The sequence below is a fragment of the Numida meleagris genome, chromosome 5 (genome assembly GCF_002078875.1).
Source record: "Numida meleagris isolate 19003 breed g44 Domestic line chromosome 5, NumMel1.0, whole genome shotgun sequence".
Taxonomy (NCBI): domain Eukaryota; kingdom Metazoa; phylum Chordata; class Aves; order Galliformes; family Numididae; genus Numida; species Numida meleagris.
Window position 1 is genome coordinate 58,340,089 of NC_034413.1, and position 22,008 is coordinate 58,362,096.

The following is a 22,008-nucleotide window of genomic DNA, read 5'->3' on the forward strand; positions in this document are numbered from 1 at the left end:
ATACTTGGATGCAATCCATCAAACACTTCTCATCCATTAAATATAATTATATGCTTTGTTGGAATAACCAGATGTTTAGTGTTGAGCAGAGCAGATGTCTCTGCTTCATATTGGAAGGTTATAAACCTATTTACACCAGCAATAAACTACAAGTATTAAAATGACGGAGGAAGTGAGTATTTTTCACTTCACTTTGGCAAATTGCCAGTAAATCATTCTCTTTGGATTAGCTTAAAAAGATGCTAAACTTGCTACAGGGTGAATTTGACATAGGAAGCTGTAAGACTTGGCAGACCTTTTGTAATGAGTGTAATGATGACCACTTTGGGCTCCTTTGGACGTAATTTATCTTGCAGTGAGTTTGTTTTCAAAGAATTCAGGCCAGATTTTGGATAGCGATAAAGAAAAGGCACATTGTTTTCCAGCTGGTAAGGTGTTGGGATGGGGGAACATGAACCATACTCTCTGAATCATCTTTTGAAGTGCAGACAGGGTTTATTTTAACCTTCTTTTTGCTCAATGCACCTCCTGGTCCTCTCCCTTAACATCTGAGTTCGAGACTCAAAGTTCTCAAAGAAAAGTCAGCTGAAAGGTTCAGAATGTATTTATTTTGAGACAAAGATTAGTGAAAGCCTAGAACTGCCTTTCACTCAGACGATGTATCTTTCCCCACTTGTCTGAACCTTAATATAATTTCACTGGTTTATCTGCAAGGAGAACGCTGCTAAAAAACATGGATATTGTTGTTTTTGTATGATTATAAGTACATTTGCAGGACTAATTTGCCACAAGATTGCATCTGCTATGTTATGCCTGCAGTCCAGTAAAACAGTTAAATGTTTATGCACGTAACTGTTCTCACAGAATTCACCTCAAAGAAATTTGGCAGAAACACAATAAACATCAAATATTTTGACGACCATAGAGAATTATCTTTCTTTTCTGTTTGCAGAATTCATGTAATTTCTAAGCACGTCAGCAGGATGAAGTAACTCTGTATCTTTCTTCAACTGAAAGAGTTAACTGAGACAAGCGAATAATTAATACATCTGGTTTCTTGATTCAAGGCAATTCATGACAAACTCTCAGGAAGAGTGACTCATAAAGGAAGGATTTAGAGTGGGAAGAAAGTCTAGAATCCCAAATAGGAAGAGGGGTGGCTTGGACTACTTTTTTTTTTTTTTTTTCCCCCAGGAAAAGCAAGAAAAGATCCTGAAGAGAAGCCAGTACAATGACAGAGCCAATAAATTCTAGAAGAAAAGTCTTAGGGAGATAAACTGTGCTGGCATTTTGAACAAGAAGCATTTGAAGTGAGGCAGAAGGAGAAGTAATCCAGTGTAAGGAATCATTAATAGGAGGGAACAGCTTCTCATCTGCATGCTGTTATTTTGTCTGCTGGTCAAGAGGGTTAGTTACCCTGATGTTAGTAAGGTTAACAAAGAAACTACAAGAAAAAATTACTTAGAAATGGAGAAAGATATTAATATTACATCGATCAAAACACAATTACTATGCTTAAAGAATTAGAAGGAATTCTTGAAAGAACATAGCAGCTTGTGAAACAATTCCCAGCAGGGACTCAAAGCAAGAGATTTACTTCCCTACGGGTCACCAATACTGTGGTTTTCATTTTGGTTCAAGTGGAAACAACTACTTAAAAGAGTGAAAAGAGCCTCACAATGGGGAATTGCTCTGGAAAGTCACGTGGCATTGTTCCTGTTTCCTGGTTTGTAGAACTTAATAAGATTTCTGGAATCAAATTTTCTCTAACATTCTCTAACATTCGGGAGAAAAGATTTTACATCTATTCCAAAGACTATGATGAACTGCAGTTAGGCACCCTGAAACTAAGATTGGTTACAGGGATTTTATATCCATTTTTTCTCTATAAAACACATCCCATCCAGAGTAAATAGATCCTTTTTAAACATTATAAAGTAGCCAGCCTGTCATTGCATGTTAGCTGACTCATTAAGATTTCTGTATCAATAATCACCTAAGCTGATGGAGGGCTGTTGAGATGTTTAGATAATCTTGTTCTAATGTCTGCAAATACAAGTTCAGATTTTAAAGTTTTTATATGGTTTGCTTTTATTGAGTGTTTTTTTTAAGTTCTAGATATAATCAGGAAGTATTATTTCAGTAATAGCGAAACTGTCTGAAATTAAATGATTGAACAGCAACAATTACATCACTGTATTTGTTTTCAGCTATTGGCAATACTGTTTGAGCAGATCTGGTCTGAACTTTCCTTTGGATGCTGAATTCCTAACCTCTTTGACAAGCTCTATTCATTTACATTACTCAGAACTAGCTAATATTGATCTGAAAAGGAGGGCAGTTTTGTGACAAGTTGCACAAGCTGTCTGTGAGATGTTAGATAAATCACTTAATTTTTCTGAGTCTCGCTTTATTAGAGGAAACAGAAGGACATTACTACTCTATTTCCATTGTGATTTTTCCATTTCCTGGATAGCATTATGACAGTGGAAAGTAAAAGCACACTGACATAAGTGTTCAGCAATCATGACTTTATTTCACTGTTGTTAAATTCTAAAATATAATTTCTTATTTTTCTTTGCTATCGAAGGTTTCAGTTTGACATTTTACAGGAAGACAGTTATGATGAATAGAACAAATTTTCTCTTTTCTAATAAAAGTTGAGGGTAACAAAAATTGTTGTGTGTTCCAAATCCCATAATAAATATTAGGAGAGATGTCAATGGTGGGAACATCTTTCGTTGTGTATTGATACATTTATAGTAAAGAGTTCTTTTTGTTCTATGGAAACACTAACAGAAAAAATAAAAAATCAGATCTCGGTATCCTATTTACTACCCTGGACCTAAAGCCAATACTGATGTAAATTCATTGACACGTAAACTGAAATAAGTGAAATATTGCTGCGGTTTATTTCTACATTATTTCTAAATTTTTAATTGCGCAAGGCAATCAATTAACAATCATGATTCCCATGGATCCTCTGCCAGAGGAATGGTATTAACCAAGGGATCAAATTATCACTTCTGTTCAGTTTGAATTCATATGGCACTGTGATAAATGGCTCCTACTGCTTTTAATAACAATACTTTGCACACATTTATTTTCTTTTGTTTACTTAATAATTAATATGCCACCCACACTGACAATATGTGAGCTTGTTTACAAAACATTCAGTAATCAGTAATTGTGGTCCATGTGACACCAACAAAACACAACCCCAAATATTGCCATGACAACTCTTTTCTTAATGCTCTCATAGTGAAGCCCTGCCTGGATTTTGACGCCAATCTGCCAAAAGCCACAGGATATGAAGACTCAGTGTTTCTGATGGTTTCCACTCTACGTTTAGGAATTGTGTTTGAAGATAGCCAAGCTAGCTTGCTCAGGGCAATTTAGTAGTGGTAACACAGAGTAATATTATGCAAGTCATCTAGGAAATAGCTTTCAGATGTACTTTGATTATCTCAGCACTGTGCACTGTAGAAACACCCGACTCAGTTCCTTAAGAGGGGCACCAATATAGCACAGTCCTCTGTCGAGTATGAAAAATGATGGGTAACAATAGCAGCAAAGGTGTTTTCCATGTACTGCTTCAAACATAGACCACTTCTGTGATCAAATAGTTAATTCTGCCTTTAGTAACTTATTCAGTCTTCCTCTTGCTTTTTCTGAAGATTGAAATGACCAGGGGACAAAATATGAGTTTACTGAAGTAGTAAAATATTGATATAATCAGTCAAAACAATCCTTGAAAATATAATGAAAAGGAAAGAACTAGCTGAAAATATCTGTTTTCATCCCATATAGTAAGGAATTGAGAATCTCCATTTTGCTGATGCCTCAAGCGTGGAGAAATGAATGATGTAAGGAAGAGGTGACAAGACAACAGGGAAATAGCTTCAAGTTGCACCAGGGGACGTTTAGGCTGGATGTCAGGAAAAAACTTCTTTACAGAAAGGGTTGTTAAGCACTGGAATAGGCTCCCCAGGGAGTTGGTTGAGTCACCATCCCTGAATGTGTTTAAAAACAGTTTGGATGTGGTGCTCAGGGACATGATTTAGCAGTGGGTTGTTAGAGTTAGGGTAGTATGGTTAGGTTGCGGTTGGACTTGATGATCTTGAAGGGCTTTTCCAACCTGAGCAATTCTATGAAGAAAGTGGATCTACAGTGAAAGATTTTTTTTGTTTTAAAGTGCCATTGTATCTTGCTCTAGTTGGATATCTATTAAGTATTTGCACCAAGGGATTCTTGTAGGAGTCTGTAGGTTAAAGATTTCCAATTGATCTCCAGTATATATCAAGAATTGCTCACTTCAAGTGGTCCTGTACTCCACGGCAAGAAAGTTAGTGTCCTGTTGACTTTTAGTTTAAGAAAATATCCTTTTTGACAAAAAAGGTTAAAATTCCAGACCAGCAAGTCTGACTTTTTCTAAAGAGCAGTGCAACCTATAACAAATCTGAGTTCCACTCCGCTTTCGCTAAGCTGGAGTCATTGATGCACTCTAGGATGAATAGGTCTGGACCGCCCAACTAGGTGCATGTCCAGCTGGATGTTATGCATCAGCCACAAATTCATGATGACCTCTTTCATTTTATGATAGATCTTTGTATATTTCTAGTAAACACTGTCTCTCACCTTGGTTTTTCATTGAGACCTGTGACTATTCAGATGCTATTGCTCTGAGTTTTCAGTGGATTTGAAGTAGAAGAAAGGGAAGCATAGGCATACGTGGCTTTGGGTAAATGAAAGATGTTCACATACCTACTCAAGCCACATACAGATTTCTAGGTGCTTTACCACAGTTCTCCCTGTTGACTCTAGAGTTTGGGTAGAGTGAGAATGGTGGAGACTTTGCTTTCTTAAGCTCTATATTGCTCAACACAATCTTTTCCTTTCACAGTCTACTTCAGCATTATTTATTTTCTCAACACTTACCTCATGGTCTAGGGAGACAATGTAAACTGAACAAGTAGAAATATCGGTTTTTGCTTTACTGAGCTGTACATATACCATACAGATGTAATAGCTCAGATGTCCAAACCTCAGAGCTCCTGTGCCTTTGAAGCTAGCTTTTTAGCTGGATGCATTTCCTCTAAACCTTGCAAATACATTCAGTGAAAATTATTTCAAATTCAGCAAGGTTAAATCTCAGGCACTTCCTCCGTTCTTAATCCAGTCCATACTCTGCTAGAGATGAGGGGGAAAAAAGGTAATATGATAGTATCCTTCAAAACTATGAAGCTGGGACATAAACTGAGTTTTACTAGAGGTCACTTTTGTGCCAGAGGCATCCAGAGAAAATCTGATCACTCCATAAAAATCCAGACCTTTTTGGCTGCATTTCAGGAATCTTGTTTCACAGTCTCCTTTTGTGGAATGGAATTTACCATTAGAACTATGCCAAACAGACAGGGATCAATTTATTCAGGCAGAAGAGATTATGGGCTAGCTAACATCTTATCTGTAGAACAGGTTATTTCATTCATCCAGTTTGCTTGCCAAAGACACTGTTCTAACAGTGGTGGTGATCAGGTTGTCAAGACCCAAAGGCAAATGTTATTTCAATTTTTTTTAATCTTTTCTTATTTTTCTTTCATTTTCTTAACCAAGAGTTTTAGTAAATAAAGTTAGATCTATTGAATACTTAAATTACAGCTAGAGGAAGGCCAGCATGCTGTACAGAATGATGTGATTAGATGGAAGCTGAGTTGTCTGTGTTGGTTCTGTTCACTGATCCTGGGTGATGTCTGTATCTGCCATGCTACCAGCTTGCACCATTGCCAGGAAACATGAAACCAGCACACGGCTGTGGAACTTAAAACTAGGTTATGCCCTCTTCTTTCAGCCTTTAGGCATGCTCAGTTGTAGTTATGCATAGCCTGCAAACCCTCAAAGATCCAGTGGTACCAATCACCTGTTCCGGTGCCATTGGGTATAAGCAAAAAAAGACATGCTGTTCTAGTGATGAACTCAGTGGAAACTGTGAATGGTTTTACAAGTAATTATAAAGATGTCAGTAGGCTTTGACCTGAAAGTAGCTGCTTATTGATGATCCAATATGAAATTCCTTGTCTAGTTGCTGGGTTTTAGAATAGAAATCAGTACTGCATTATTCCTCTACAGATTTGCTGTTCTTGTGGTAAATCTGGCTGAATTTGAGAAATAGAATAAATGAGCTTTACCTTCAACAAAGGGGCCTTCCCTGTGATTGGAGAGCAATTGTGGAGAGTTTCCAGTCTAAACTGACAAGTGACATTTCTGCAGTTCGAGCAGTGATATTGGTTTGCAAAAGATCTGATGATGATACTGCTTAGCTATAGATTGATAAATTGGTGAAGAGGGAAAAGATTTGAATTAACTTAAATATATTATTGGGATGGAATTTTTGGCAAAACAGAAGTGAAATTTCTTTGTATATCTATCAGAAACATATAGTTTAAATGGAGATAAAGTTCTCAATGTCTTTTTTTTTAGTCTTCTTTTGAGCTTGCAGGCTTGTTTGTGTAATTAAAAAGCTTAGTTTGGGAAATTTTAAAGCACTTTGAACCTCTCTTTCCCCTTTTTAAGGAGCAACATGAGAACAAATATTTAAATACTTATTTCCAAAACTTTTTTTACCTTCTGCAAAAGTTGGTCTCTATCTTAAAATGAATGTATAAATTAAAAATTGCGTGAGACAATGGAACTTTGTTCTAGTTCGTTAGAATGGAATTAAAGGAGTGCCATCTGCTGGTTGTGAGTCCCAGCCTGTAGCTCCCTTAACCTCTTATGCACTTTGGCACTGCAGTGCTTGCCTTATATTAGAACTCATCTTTATTCAAGAAAGATAATAAAACACTTCATCTCTCCACTGTCTCAGGCTTCTGGATGAGCAAAAGACATTCTGTCGCAGTTTTAAATTATGAGTAAAGACACTTTATAATTAAGAAGGTGCCATTAATCAAATCAACCAGCAATAGCTCAGTGCTTTAATTATACACAAATATTGTATTTAGTCTCTTCCTTTTGGTTATTCATCACCTCCATCCACTATAGTGCTGTCTGCTTATTATTTATTAAATCCTACTGAACACTTTCTGTATTTTTTATGAGCATAAGAAAGGTGCTTCAAAATTGATACCAACATTGCTTTCTTTTTAACCATAAAGCATAAAGTAACATTTATATTTATAACTGAATTAGGTATACTATGCTCTCAGGTATATACACATTTGCCAGTAGCAATAATTTCCATTTATTATATATAGTGACTTTTGATAATTTCACTTCTGTTTCCACACTTAGAGTGCACACACTCTAACTGGCATTTCTAATGGATTATTCACCTTTCTCTCAGGTAGCAAAGTTAACTTTCAAGTGTAAGAGAACAGACAGTTATGGACTTTATCAAATCAAAGTGATGCATCTTTGGTCATATTATGTTGGATTTCAGCATCAGATAAGGTAGTCAAATCAGTTCAAAATCAGCATGAATTGAGGACTGAATACTGGTTCAAAACAACTGATACATTTTTTACTAAGAATACAGAATAGAGAATGTAAGGGTTCCATATGTTGTCAGTGTTTCCATGTTATCTTACATTTGAATCACTGTAAAACTTTGACAGTTCAAAATGTAGTTATTAGAGGAAAAAATTCCAAGTCACCCAAGTATAAGATTCCTGGAACTTGAGAAGTACAAGATTTACTTCTCATCAAGAGGAACGAACTTTCAACCTTAATGCAGTTAAATGAGAACTCAAACTACTGTGCTATTGAACACAGTAAGAGTGCCCATGCAGGCTGTTCTTGGAATTGAATGTTGTTTTCTGGGAAACTAGTGGTGTTCAAGTTAAAGCATCCAAATTTCAGCTCACTTCTAGTGTCTAACATTTAATTTCTTTTGGATGGTTCAAGCCCTTCAGTTTTGTCCAGCCAGCTAGTAAGAATAAATATTCATTTGAATATTGAGGTCAAATCCGGAGCTCAATCCCTCTGCTTTGTGAAAATGGAAATCTCATTTCTTTCAGATGTCAGAAATTCTGAGCAGTTCCAGTTGCTCATCATCACAACCACTGATGCCATACACCTCACTGGGCATTCGGTATGTATCCTGATCACAGAGAAGCGTTTGCACAAACATCTGTAAGCATGAAAAACAGGTACAAAGGAAGAAGATACAAGTTTAGGAAAGAATGAAGCATTGCCTCTTTTACCCTACAGTGAGGCAGTTTGTACCTGCTGCTTCTTCACTGTTTATGTTTTGCTTATATTCTCCAATTCCTTGCTCTCCTTACTCATTCATTCTTGTGATGAACACTGAAATGAAATCTGAAAAGAAATTTAAACAGAATTACAATAGCTGGATGAAAACAAACAAACAAACAAAAGATGATAATGGCATGTATTCTCACAGGTTCTCTGAAGGACAGGGAACAACAAAGGCTTCTCTGTTTGAAAGCTTTAAAAATCCAGCCCTCAACCAGCACTCAAACCACCTACCTCCATATTTAGTAAAGAAATAGAGAGAAAAAACTTTGGGAAATTCAGTCATCTCTGAACGTAATTCTCTTTGAGAAGACTTCTTATTCTCTTCTCAACAGCTGAGTGACAGATACGAATGATGTCCAGAAGCACTTTTCATAACCAGTAAGGATACTGAGCCTGTATATGTGAAAGGAACAAGGGCAAAGTGGAACAGGAGAAAACTGGGCTCCTTGCATTTGTAGGTGGCACGTGTCACTGGCTTGACCCTTGAGAATCCTTTAAGATAACAACTACTGCTACAACTGAGCAGAAAATAAATGAAAAAATTGTTTCCATCAAATCTTTTGTGACCCCATGGTCTGACTGACAACTTTATTTACAAATTGTGCCATTTGGCCTTGGCCTTTTGCAAATTTTTCACAAAGGGTAGCTCATGCCTGAAGGAGAGTCCTTGAAATACTCTATTGATGGCAAGATAATGATCCAGTCATTTTTTTACGTGTGTGCTTGAAGGGTACTGTTGGGCAGATCAATGCAAGTGGAGAGTTTAAATGCCACTGACATTGTTGGGAGTCTTAACAGCACTGTCAAAAAGTTCAAATTTTAGTGTAAGTATAATGAACTGGACTTCTATAAGCAGAAATCTATAATGGAAATGCTTTTTATTGAAGTACCACACCCATTTTCTCCTCATTTGATCTTATCACTAATAACAGTAACCTACACTGGCTTATGGATGGATGTATAAACACATTGGTTTAATTTCAGCTATTTCTAGCCTTCCAAAGATTATGTATTTAATTTAAGATGCTCAACTTCTGTAGTCAGAGGAGACGGACGTTCCCTTCCAAAAGATTCCTCCCAGCTGCCTCATGCCCATCTCTTACAAAAGGGGCTGGATCTTCTGGGGACTAAGTATCTCTTGTCCTTTTTCCAAGAGCCGTCAAAAGCACTTCACAGTCAAAATTGCCACTATGAAATCTCTTCTATTTTATCTGCCACTAACGGTTGGACCTGCTGTAGTCTCTGCAGATTAATCTGTCCCTTTGCTCTCTGCTTCTGGGTGGTAATACAAAGCAACAGGGATGAATTTGCACAGCCAATGCCGAGACCTCAGATTCCAGGAATGCCTCTGGTTTCCGGAAACTCGACAGTTTTGTTTTTTTTTTTACCTTTGAAAGATTTATCTGTAGTGGAAATATAAAATTCCATGGAGGGATCAGTTTAGTAAAGTGAGAGTAATCTTTTATAACTTATATAATAGTAATCTCGTTATTTACAGTCCTCTTATTCTCCAGATCTTTTGTTGGTTTGTTATTTATGCTGACAGCTACTAGTGACAGAAGAAAGGTAATATGTAGTCTTTAAAAATATCTTTTAATATACATCTGATCTGATTTTTTGGGAAAAATATTAGACAATGCCTCTATCACAATCTGAAGCGCTTCATCTACACTGTCGCAAATAAAACTTTAGAAATGTGTGGTCACAGCTTTTCCAAAAGTCTTTTCTTGGATTCAGAATGTGTTACTGTGCTCTTGAACAATTGATCTGGAGTGTCTATAGTGTTATACTGACTTTTTTGGCCTGGGGGTAACTTAACATAGACCCAGAATTCCTAACGTCGAAGACTAATGCTTGCTAAGAGAGTAGGATTTAGAAATCTGTGTCGAGTGGTTGTCGTTACACAGTGAAGTTTGATGTACAGTCACCTAAGGCAGCATACACGTCTGGCTCAAGAACTAAGAAAGGAATAACCCCAAAGCATAATACACTGCTTGTACAGCCACACTACCATGGGGACTGAAATCGTGCTTTTCTTCACTGTTTTTGTGATCACATCAGTTTGGATAAGTGGGAATCCGAAAGTTTGTTCTATGCTTACTTGCCATCTATGTACTAAAAGGAACAGAAATTACCCTGTGCTATCTTGGAGTTGGTCGTGGAATAGGGCTGTCAGTTCTGAAGTTCTCTACAAACTCTCCCTAAAGAAAATCAGATATCAAATAAAAGCCCTAAAATCTCTGTAGCAACATGCATCATCTTGCGTAAGAGCCATCAGTAGCCAGAAACTTAATCAAGTTTCTTAGGAAGCTAGAAATCTTAACATATTAATTTATTTAATGACTTTCATTCCTCTTTCTGTTTGTAAATCATCCAAAGTGAAATCTAGACTTTCTCAGAGTGGTACATGTTGCTGCAAATGATTCCCAATCCCTAGATTACATGGCAGACATGGTCTCCGTGCATTTCGAACATGATTAAAGCCAGTTTTGATTTTTGAGAAAGTTTTGTGTGCTACTCATGGGGTAAACTGTCACTGCTTGGTGTCTGTGTGAATACAAAGTAGGAAATGTGCTGTGAATATTCAGAAGAATGTATGTGTAGTTTATCAGTTTTATGGATGGCTTTTCACTAGCATCGGTAAAGTGATTGTATAACGATGATTCTTACTAAATACTAGCTTCATATTCAAGGACAATCCTTCCAAAGCAAGGTATAATATAGCTGCTTTCCGTACAAGGAACTCACTTGACATGTGAATAAGTGTCATGGTTTTGTGATTTTTTTGTTGTTGTTGGGATTCCACATCATAACATCATGTAAAGCACTAGCAGTTAAAGAGTTAATGTCCTGCAGACTGCCTTTTTTGGGAATTTTGGTTCTCCAAGGGGGAGGGGAGGAGCTGCACTCCCCAGGGGTCTTTGCATGTGGAGGGAATGATGAAGCCCTCTGGCAGACTGGGACTCTCTTCCTTCCTACCCGGAGGAGAAGCACGTGGTCCCCCTGCAGCTTACGATGTAAGAATCTCAGCTTGTAACTCTCTCTGTTTTATTTATTGGCCTCAATTTCGATATAATATTTAGTAAATTAACGTTCCTCCTCAGATTGGTGCTGCTGTTTCGTTTTAGATCTGTCTACGAGTTCCCTACCTTTCCCCTTTTCCTTTTGTCTTCCCCAGGGCGTGGGCCCGCGGCTCCCCTGCCACATTAACTGCCGGACCAGTCCGGGCCGGCCCTAAGCTGCTGACTTTTTTTTTCCTCTCCTTTCTCTCTTCTCTGGGCCTGTGGGCCTGCTGTCCCCCTGTCACGGACACAGCTCCTTAGATAACGCTGTGACAGTAACACTTACGTGAATCTGGGAATCTGATTGTTAAACCTTCTACCTGAGGGATAGATTACGTCATCTTGAAGAGAAAGAGAGAGCTGATGAGTGAAGATTGTGAACAGGATACATCTAACAGGACTTAACTCTTTAGGAATGTGATGTTCAGTGTAAATGTTCTCTTAGAAGAATAGAGGTAAATCTATGATGACCCAACTCACTCCTATGGAATCTCATCTGTTTTAGGCTAAGAAAGCCATAAAAACATCCTATGCAAGCAGGTTGAACTATACAGAGCCTAGATGATCACTTTAGGCAAGGCATCCAGATTTTCAGCAACAAGAAAATTGAAGGTGAATTAAGCTATTATTATGGCTTTGGGATTAGATAAAATAACAGAACAATTAATAAGTAGAATAAATAAAATTAAACCAAACAGTTATTTTACTATCCTTTTAAGATCTGTTTAGCGATATCCTCAGTATGTTCTCTTCTATAGTTATCCTTTTCCTTGAGTAAACATCTATTTTCCTGCTCTGCAGTATCTCTCATTCCTAATCAGCACTTGCCACGTAAAAACTATCCTCATTTTTATTGCCTTTAATTTTCATGTCTGAAGATTCCTGACTGTATAGTGGAGTTTGTTAAAGCTAGAACTGAGGTTTGGCTGCCTCCATTGCAGCGTTCAGTTATTCCTTTCTCTCACAAGTTTTTATATCTTCCCTGGTAAGAATTGTGGATTCTTTATTATAATATAATCAGTGACAAAAAAACAGCTGGCAGCATTATAATCTGTGAGTTTAATTCTGAAATATAAAACTCTGACTGAAGATCTCAGTAAATCTAGATTAAGGTATTTGCTTCTGCTGCTATTTTACATTCAGCCTTTTTGTCTCAATCCTTGTTGATGTAGAGTGAAATCTGTCTACTTGGCACTAGGTACAAATGTCACATTGCATGACTCTGTGCTGTTTCAGTAAGCCTGCAGGATGTGGAACATTGACCCAAAGAAAAAATCTTAAAAGAAAAGGGAGTCCATGTAAAACTTTTATCTGGAGAAGAATTTTTTATTCTTCTATTGAAGAGAGCAATTATACAGATGAAAGCATCACCTTCTATTGGTAGCAAAGTCATCTTCATTTATCTTGTGCACCTGGTCAATTTTTAGAGCTTTATTCCACTGTTTATTTTAATTGGAAGTAACTTAAAAAAAATATTCTGTATGATTCTACTTCTTGGAGGAAGAGTAGAATTTTTGATTGTCACATTGATGAATATAGAATAGCATTTTTTTTCTCAAGATCTGATTATCTGCATTTATATTTCTTTGGAATTATCATTTGGACAATGGAAAAATAAATAGAATAAATGATGGGGCAAATGATATTCTGGTGATGACAGGCTATGATGATCTAAAGAACCCCAGAGGATGTAGAAATGTGACCTTTTCAGAAGCTATGATTTTAAATGGGAAGGCCCAGTGTAAGCTGTCTCTTTTGCTCTGCCCTTGACTTTCATCTAATTTTCTTAATTTGAAAAAAAGAGAAAAAGATCTAATAAAACCCTACCAGTACTTTGTCCTCCTTTCAAAACTGCAGGCTCATAGGTTCATCCCACCATCCTTTTCCAAAACACCACACTTGATTGTCCTTACAGAGGTAAATTAAGAAGTGTCCATAACTTCACTGAACAGAAAGCAAGTCAAATTTCTGTACTGTGGTGAGCTGAGCTGATGTTAAATATTATTCCTGCTGCTTTTACTTTTCTTTTTTCTTTTTCTTTTTCTTTTGTTTCCAGAGGATCTTTTTGACAGAATCATCTCAGCACAAGGCTGTTGATGATGAATTACAAGTCACAAAGTATTTTATGCTAGCAGTTGTTCTTCCAAAGAGCAGTGCAATGCCAATTGAGGAAAGGTCTGCATAAGAATGTATTTGTATTTATACATTTTTCTATATAACTACAGATGTCTACAAGCTTGCATACCAGAAAATACTTCTTTTTCCTTGGAACCTTGTCTATCAGTGGAACCTTGTCAGAGCTTGATGAGCTAATTTAGAGACTGGAAGAAGTACAGATGAACCACTGCAGTGCTATGCTTGTCCTAATTGTACCTGCTGAGAAGAATTACCTCCAGTGTAGTTAATTAGTCCTATAATAAGTTATTATCACTGTATGATGTAGCATTATGGTGTGTGACCATGCCAAGGTCACCCAGGGCTAGGCTGCGCTCTTCTTACAAGAACTGCACTGAGCCATGGAGATGCATCTCAGGCAATTAGTGACTGTGAAATTACGTCTCCTCATTGGATGTCAGAATACGTGGTATGTTGAACTCTCTGCCACTGTGTTCATGCCTCAGAAAGTAACTACTCTCAGTGAAAAAGAATAGTTTATGCTATAAAATATGCTTTCACTTTGAGTAAAAGTGATACTTAATGCCATTTGTGGTTTTTATCCTATACCCATCTATAAAGATCTAGTGAAGTTGGAATATAGTAAAGATTCCAGCTTTGCAGTATTTCCCCCCCTGAAATTCCTATACATGTTTAAAAGGAACATAGCATAACACTCATCTGAGTTGTGTGACAATAAGGAGTTTTGTGGAAAGGTGAACGTCACAGAATCATTTAATAAGGAAGTTACTATTATAAGTAATCTGACAAAATCTTCAGCACCTCTTGCTCAGTTTGGGACATTGTTTATATGCTACTGAAGTACTATGTGAGTGATAACCCAGTGAAAGAATCTACATTTTTTAAAAGAGTTCTCAAAGCAATTATGCATTTTGTTTTTAGATCTGTAACTCACTAAGGTCAAGGGAGACTTTTCCTGCACAAAACAGTTTAACATCTTAAAACTTTCTTAACAGAATTCTGTGACTTAATCTTGAATCCATACTTTTTCGTTATCATCTCTCTCAGAAACTCACATACCAATATCATGCATAGTTACCACCAACATTCTGAGGTACAGTTCTAAAAATATATCTAAGGAATGAGCTGTTATTTATAGAAGCTAAGAAAGGTAGAACTACTAGGACCATAGAACATCATTTATCTAAATTCTGTGAATTAGGTTATTGATGTTCCTCATCAGTTCCAATAGCATCAATAGAAACCAATCCTAAGTAAAATATTATCATCTTATACTTGTTTTGCTCTGTGCTAAACTAGAACAGCAACAATGAAATCAATGAAGCAAAATCAGTTTGCATCAGCAGAGAAACTGATATTTGACTTGGATTTTCTTTTTTTATACGTTTCTTAACTTAGCTTGAAACTGTCAGAACTGCTCATTAAAAGAACATGATTGCTTTCATCTACTCAGAACATTCTCAGAACACTGTTTTCTTCAGCAGGTATAATGTTCTCATCCAGTATCAATATATTCTGTGGTCTCTAGCCTCTGCCCTCATTTCCGATATTTAACATATTGGGTAGTATAAGCTGTGTCATCATTATTTGTCTACTTTCAGCAGCAGAATAGCCAAACTTGACTCTCTAGCTTAAATTCTTCCTGAAAAAGTAGCTGATAAGTTTCTTTGGAAACACCAAGGAGAAAAAAAAAACACACACACACACACAAATGGGGAAGGAAAATGAAATATTGATGAAGAAAACTGAGCACAAGTTATCCTAGTGCCATCCTTGAATTCTCAACTTGAAAGTGGAAAATATCCTAGGACAATAAGTGAAATGTGATTCTCAGTGACAAAAATGCTAAGCTGTTCCAGCATAGGCTTCTAGATGAGAACAGAAGGGTAGTGGAAACTAAACACATTAGGTAAAATATCAGGTTGGTTACACTGACTTAATCTGTTTAGACTCCCATAACTGTCTTTCTTTGAAATCTGGACTTGACTAATCTGTATGTGTAATGCTATCAGCTCTAGGAGAGATGTTCATCCAAATCTGACTTATGGATGTTCTGTCTACTGGAAATATCTCCCCAGTTTGTCAGGATTTTCTTCTTGGCTTTCACTTATTGAAAGATTGTACCTAAGGTCAATTTGAAGTCTCTGATGTAAATTACAACATCTACACCAAAAAACAGATTATTTCAAATGAAATGGAGTTCATTAATGTTTTCTCAATAATTTAATATTTTCAGAGTTGCAAAAATATGAGTGCCTACCTCCCAACCAGTTTCCTTTACACATACGTATTTTCTGCCATAGAGAAAAACATTATTGATTATGATTATTTTCAAATATGATGTCATCCCGTTCTGAGCAGAAATAAGATCTGTAAGATTTATTAAATTATTTAAGTCAACTACTTACATGTCAAAGTCCATGAAGTTCCCATGATCATAAATTTGTATGGTTTTTTTTGTTTCTTCAATTTTAATCTCTTTGATTCAACTCCTCAGAGCAAGTAGGAAACTTCAGGAATTCATCTTTCTTAACAAATGGGACTGTGTGAAAAATATGTATCACCTCTCATTTCAAACAGTACTCTTCAGTCATAAAAGAGTATAAAGGAAGCATGACAAGCAATTTGCTGCATGGTAGATGATATTAATGTCCTGCGCCACTCATACCTCCTTGGGTGATCTGTGGCTTTTATTTTTTAAGTGACAGATTGCAACATAGAATGTTTGGTGTCAGTTGTGTCCTGTTCTCTACTCCCTGTTAGTAAGAAATGAAAAAAGATGTCTAGCTGGTGTCAAACCCAGGTACCACCAGCACTACTAGTATATCTCTTAGAGGACGAGTCGTGAATACTTAAGGAAAGAACATAAGAAGTCGGGAGACCGTTGTCCTAATAAGATCCCTTTTTACTGATAGCAGTAACTGGTGAGTCCGTTGATTGCAGGCACTCTAGTCATCCGTCTTCTCTTTGAGAATTCCCTCTGAAACAAACATGACAGTCTTCTGTAATCATTCAGCAGGAGTCCTAACATATGAAGGCCTTTAAATCCTCATCACTGAGATTGATCCACAGCTGGCAAAGTTGATGGAAACACTGTAGCACTGAGAGTGTGCTTGGCAGAATAGTATTTCATCCCAGGAGGCCTGAAACCATCAGAGCCTAGGCTGAATGTCTGAATGACCATAGCTAGAGCTGGTATGATGGCACCTAGGGCTGCAGCTTGGTGTCAGAACTCTCATGCCAACCCTGTGAGACTTAGGTGCCCTGGGAGAGCAGTCTGCAATACCACTAAGTTGGACAGGGAAACATGGAGAGAGGGCCAGTGGGACTTGCAGAGTGGTGGGTGTCTAGACTGCAACTCTCTGGCCACTTTGGAGGGTGTCTGCCCACGAGGAGATCATTTTCTTCCTTACCTCACTCCTCTGTGAGATGAGGAAACACCACATAGGTCCACTAAGGTTGGTAGTGAGGCACTGGTGCAGGCTGTCCAGAGAAGCTGTGGATGCTTCATCTCAGGAGGCACTGGAGGCCAGGTTGGATGGGGCCTTGGGCAGACTGATTTGGTGGGTGGCAAACAGCCCGTGGCAGGAAGGTTGGAACTGGATGATCTTAAAGGTCCCCTCCAACTTAAGGCAGTCTCTGACACTATAACGTTGAATATTTAGGGCTTGGATACTGCTTCCAGATGAATCAGTGATTTTCAGAGTTTAAAATGGGAAAAAAATATGCTGGAGCTTTAGGTATTCCTAGTGATTTCCTGTCCTCTTGAATGGATTTGGTTGGCTCAGTTCACTCTGCAAAAATAAAGCTGCCGGGCACCACATGGAAACAGTTGTTTAAATCCTTCAGATTTCAGACTGGTTTCTGAAAATACCTCCTGACTCCTGATAGACTATTTTGTCTCTTGAACTATCTTCTGCTTGATAGCTCTAACTAGAGCTTTTTAACTGTTGATGGATAAAGAAAAATACAGTGTAGTCAAGTATATCATGAGACCTGAAATTCAATATCAACAGCAATAAGAAGGAGTTGCGTAGGAAAGTCTCCAGCTCGCCCATGCTGCCTGCAGGTATAGTAAATGGTAGTCAAGCTCTTTAGATGTGTTTAGACAGTTGTGTTTCCGCATCCTCATACCAGCTCTATCTTAATCATTATTTTCACTGAGATGATCAATGTGAAATGTTTAATAGTGTGAGTATGATGGGAGTATCAGCAAAAGGAACAGAGGCAATTCAAGATTTTGTTGTAGTGGTTGTGACTTCATTAAAGTTGCTACAGTAATTATCAGCAATTTGTTCTATAACTGTTTGTATCACTCTCGGTCTTTTATTTGAAAATCTCCAAGTACCAGTCATTTTGAAGCACTCCAAAAAATAAAATTAAGGTAATATTGGGAAAAAAATAACTTCTATGAAAAGTAGAAGTAATTCTACTTCTATTTGTAGTGTCGGACGTAGTGTCAGAACAGAACAAATAGCAGGGATTTCGGTCAAATGTGAACCTGGGCTTTGCATTCTATATACATTGCTGATAATAAGGAATGCATCTTCTGTGTCTTATTTGCATGTGGCAAAATCACTTAGTAATTTCTTTTCATTGTTCCCCAATGCAACATCATTTAACATAAATGCACTACATGTATTGTAATGTATTGAAGCAATTGCCAAATTTAAAGGTGTATTTCCATTACTTTTTTCCCTGTTCCTGAACCATTCCAATTTCTTCTATGTAAGAACCAATAACCAATTGGAAATGGTCTGACTGGGCCTTTTGGAGAACAACCTGATGTTCATTTAGAGTCTCAGTTCTTTCATTTTTCTAAGGAATTGTGGCTACCGTTCCACTTTGATGTATGTTATTAAAATCAATGGAAATAAATATTTGGTGGAGATAGGTACCACAGAAATGGAGAAGAGGTTGCTCAAGAGGTGACCTTATTAATGTGTAGTTGAGGGGCGGATCCAGTGAAGATGGAGCCACGCTTTTTCAGTGATGTCAGTGCCAGGACAAGAGACAAGGGGCACAAACTGGAACACAAGAGGTTCCCTTTGAGTGTTAGGTGTGCAGGCTATGGTGCCCAGAGAGGTTGTGGAGCTGCCTCATCTGAGATAATCAAAAGCTGCTGGGACATTGTCGTGGATGACTTGCTCTGGGTATTCCTGATTGTGCGTGAGGGTTGGACTACGTGACCTCCAGAGGTCCTTTCCAACATCAGCCACTCTGTGATAAATGACACTGTGAACTGAAGAAGGGCTGTATATGTAGGAAGATTATAATCTGAAAAATGAAAAGTTTCAAGCTCTTATGTAGGATGTTGGATAGTTTGATTTTGAGATTTATTCTCTGAAAGGTTATCTTGTCTTTAGAGAATAGATTTGTGAAAGAAGTCTATGTAGTTTAAGATATGCAGTAAATAAAAGCACATCCTTAGACATTATGAATGCACCTACAGGGCTCAGCCCAAGAGACATTTGCATAAAATTGCCCAAATTCTTTCAGCTGAGCGATAAGCATGAAGTAGCTGATGTATCTATGAAGTATATTAATCTAGACTGTTATATATGGAAGGGTCTTACAGTTCAGCTAATGTTACACTGGAGGCTGTTCTGCAAAATATGCCAGCACAATTAATGTCAACACCAGCTAACCAGTCACTGTAAATACCCTTGGAGGGATTTCTTATATCCTTTAGTAGAAATCTCATTTAAGAAGTAAACTTTCCAAATGTATCTCTGAAAATCAGAGGTCAATTCAATAACATACAAACCAGCAGGCAAATTCCATTCCCCTTTAAAGGTAAGCATTATCTCCCTTGGCAAGAGGGGGCTAGTGGGAAATGAATAAATGGATGCCTTTTTTTTCTTCTAGAACAATATTAAACGCTCAGTCTGCCTTTTATATTTGTGTTATGTTCAGCTATTTTTAGGCTAGACCATATTACAGGCAACAAAGTGAGTCCATTTTATACCATAAAATTTCATCTGTCCCCTCTAGGCTTCATACCATCCTTGTAAGCCTACTGGCTCCATTGCCCTGCTAATACTTCTGCCTGCACAGGTCTACACCTATGCTGCTTAACATAGGTTTAATCTCACTATTAATGATTTAAATGTTGTGCAGTGCTATTGAGAGGAGTAGGTAAAAACAGAGACGTACAGTATGAGTAATGATAGAAAAGCACCAGAACGCATATATACTGTTTAGAATGGTGGATAAGGAGGGCAACAGAAGCAGCAACTTGCCTTAGTCAGAAAGTTGAGGGCAAAGCCAAGGACAGGATTTTTTTCATTGAAACCATCCTCACTGGGTGATGTAGTCCCACACAGCGCTAAATAACTTGACTTGCTGTAGATACAGCCCTGTTTTCTCCTTTTATGGATCACATGATTAATGCCTAATTTTCTGGAAATAAATCTGTATGGGGGGCTTATTGGTGGCTTCTCAATCGTTTATAAATACTGTTGTCAGTTATAGCCAGATTTAAGCCTATGTCCTCTTGTTGTTTTTTTTTTTCTGCAGATAGATAGAGTAAGCCTACTTCTGTCCTCATGGTATCTCTTCCAGCCAAGTAAATACAGAATAGAAAAGACATTTCTTTTTTGTTTATCGAGTTAGACTGAATTTTACAACAGACAGATTCCCCCAATGCCCCAGAGTGCATTGCATTTCTCAGCATCAATTTTTCCTGAAGTCCTGTTAAAGAATTGATTGTCCTTGAGCTGTTGTTCTACTCCCAGCTACAGTTGATGGAAAGGACTCTGACTAACTGAAAGATTTAGTTGAACTTAAAGGCTGGATAAAATCAGAGCTTAATATTAACACTGATTTTATTAATTATTATTCCAAACTTTAAATTTCAATTTGCTTTGCAATCTTAAATAAATTAGTGAGAACTATTCTAGAAAAACTTGCTCCAACCCCACACTAGGTTCTCAAGAAACATCGGTTATAGGCAAGGCAAACAAAGTATCTAAACCCATTAAAGTTATTGTAAATATTCTTCCTAGCCCATTTCTATTCAGTATCCCAAGCCTTCTTTAAAGTACACATGATCTAAGCCAGTTTTGCCTGCCAAGTAATAACTGCATGACCAGGGACAACTGCATGACAAGCCTCCTCTCAAGCCAACAAATTGTCTAGAAACAGTGTGCCTCTGCCCTTTCTTGTTTTTTTTTTTTTTCTGCTTGTTCCTGTCATCCCCATTACAGCTCAAGAGATAGATGCAATTCTAGTTTTCACCAAAACCATCAACATGATTGACTTATGAGATACTCAGAGACATAAAAGATGATAAAATTGATCTTTGTTATTATTCGTGTGAAAGGCAGTTGAGATTTCAGCAAATTTTGAATTGTCGTTAATTACGGCAATATAGCAGAAAAGTGACTTCTTTTTTTCCCAAATATGCCAGCGCTTACAAAAAAAAAAGAATCATAATTCACATAAGGTGAAGTCTCTTGTAGAGCTTTTCTTCCACATTATAAGCCTGTGTCAGAAATTTAGAAAACAGCCTTAGGAGAGGGACCAAGAGGTAAAATATGTCTAATCCATGCACTGAGCAATGCCAAAGGCATGCATCTTTAACTTGTCTTACAAAGTTTGTTCATTTTTCATGGTTTTAAAGATCATTTAGGAACTGTCTTTGTGTATAATTGATAATTCAGTGTTTCTTTAATTCATAAGTCTCTAAAGCAATGTCTGTCTCCTGACCTCTGACAACCTCTCAGAAGGTTTAATTTGTGAAAGAAGATCTTAAAACATATATTACCTACTCTACAGGAGTCAGCTTCAAGAGTAATTTTCTAAGATGTCACTTTTGTTTTACAGCAACAGTGAGAGATTAGGAAAATATCTGCTGCTTAACAAAAAATAAATTGAATTGATTAAAGTTGGCTAGGAGCAGAGGACTGCTTGGCTATTTTAGAAGTGATACCACCAAGGGAGGTGATGTTATACTGGCAATATGGTATTCAGTTTATCATTTCTTTACCCAGCTTCTCAACCTTCAGAAACTAAGAAGTGACAACTTAAAGCACATTTTTTCAAGTTTAAGATAATTCTGCCCCTCTACCTGTCCCCTAGCTCAATAGTAACAATGACATAAAACATTAACCCTTTCCTGGGATTCTATGCTCTTTTACTCCTTACATTACTTCTAAACCCATTTTTATCATTTAGATCTAACATGAATGAATCTAATTTACAAAACACCATGGGCTATAAGTCAATAGTTCGATTCTTAGTGGAAAATCTACTGAAATGAAATAAAAATGTGGTGAATAAAAGACCTCTCTGCCATGGAAGTGAATATTAAGCTGAAATACCTGTTGATTCTAGAGAGATATTATCTTGACACTAAATTAAGTTCATGAAATGACATTTATTTATTTAGCTTTTATGCTAAATATATATGTAATATTCATAACCCTATTTGTTCTAGGTGTCTTTACAGACAACATACTATGAATGATCAGTGAATGATGGAGTATTTTATCTAGCCCTTTGTGAGGTAATGACAAGGGTAATTGGCACTCCAGGCTTCTAGGCAGCTGGGAAG

At 37.2% G+C, this 22,008-nt stretch overlaps 1 protein-coding gene across 47 annotated transcripts in view; it reads left to right on the plus strand.

The window, feature by feature from the left end:
• Positions 1–22,008, plus strand: part of LOC110399220 — a 585,449-nt gene that overhangs the window by 205,137 nt on the left and 358,304 nt on the right. For 38 of the 47 annotated variants that reach the window (XR_002438981.1, XR_002438982.1, XR_002438989.1 and 35 more), the window contains one exon: positions 8,013–8,086. The exons of the other annotated variants lie outside the window; for them this stretch is intronic. The gene's annotated coding sequence lies outside the window, so the exon portion shown is untranslated. The remainder of the gene's footprint in view (positions 1–8,012; positions 8,087–22,008) is intronic. 47 annotated transcript variants of the gene reach the window in all.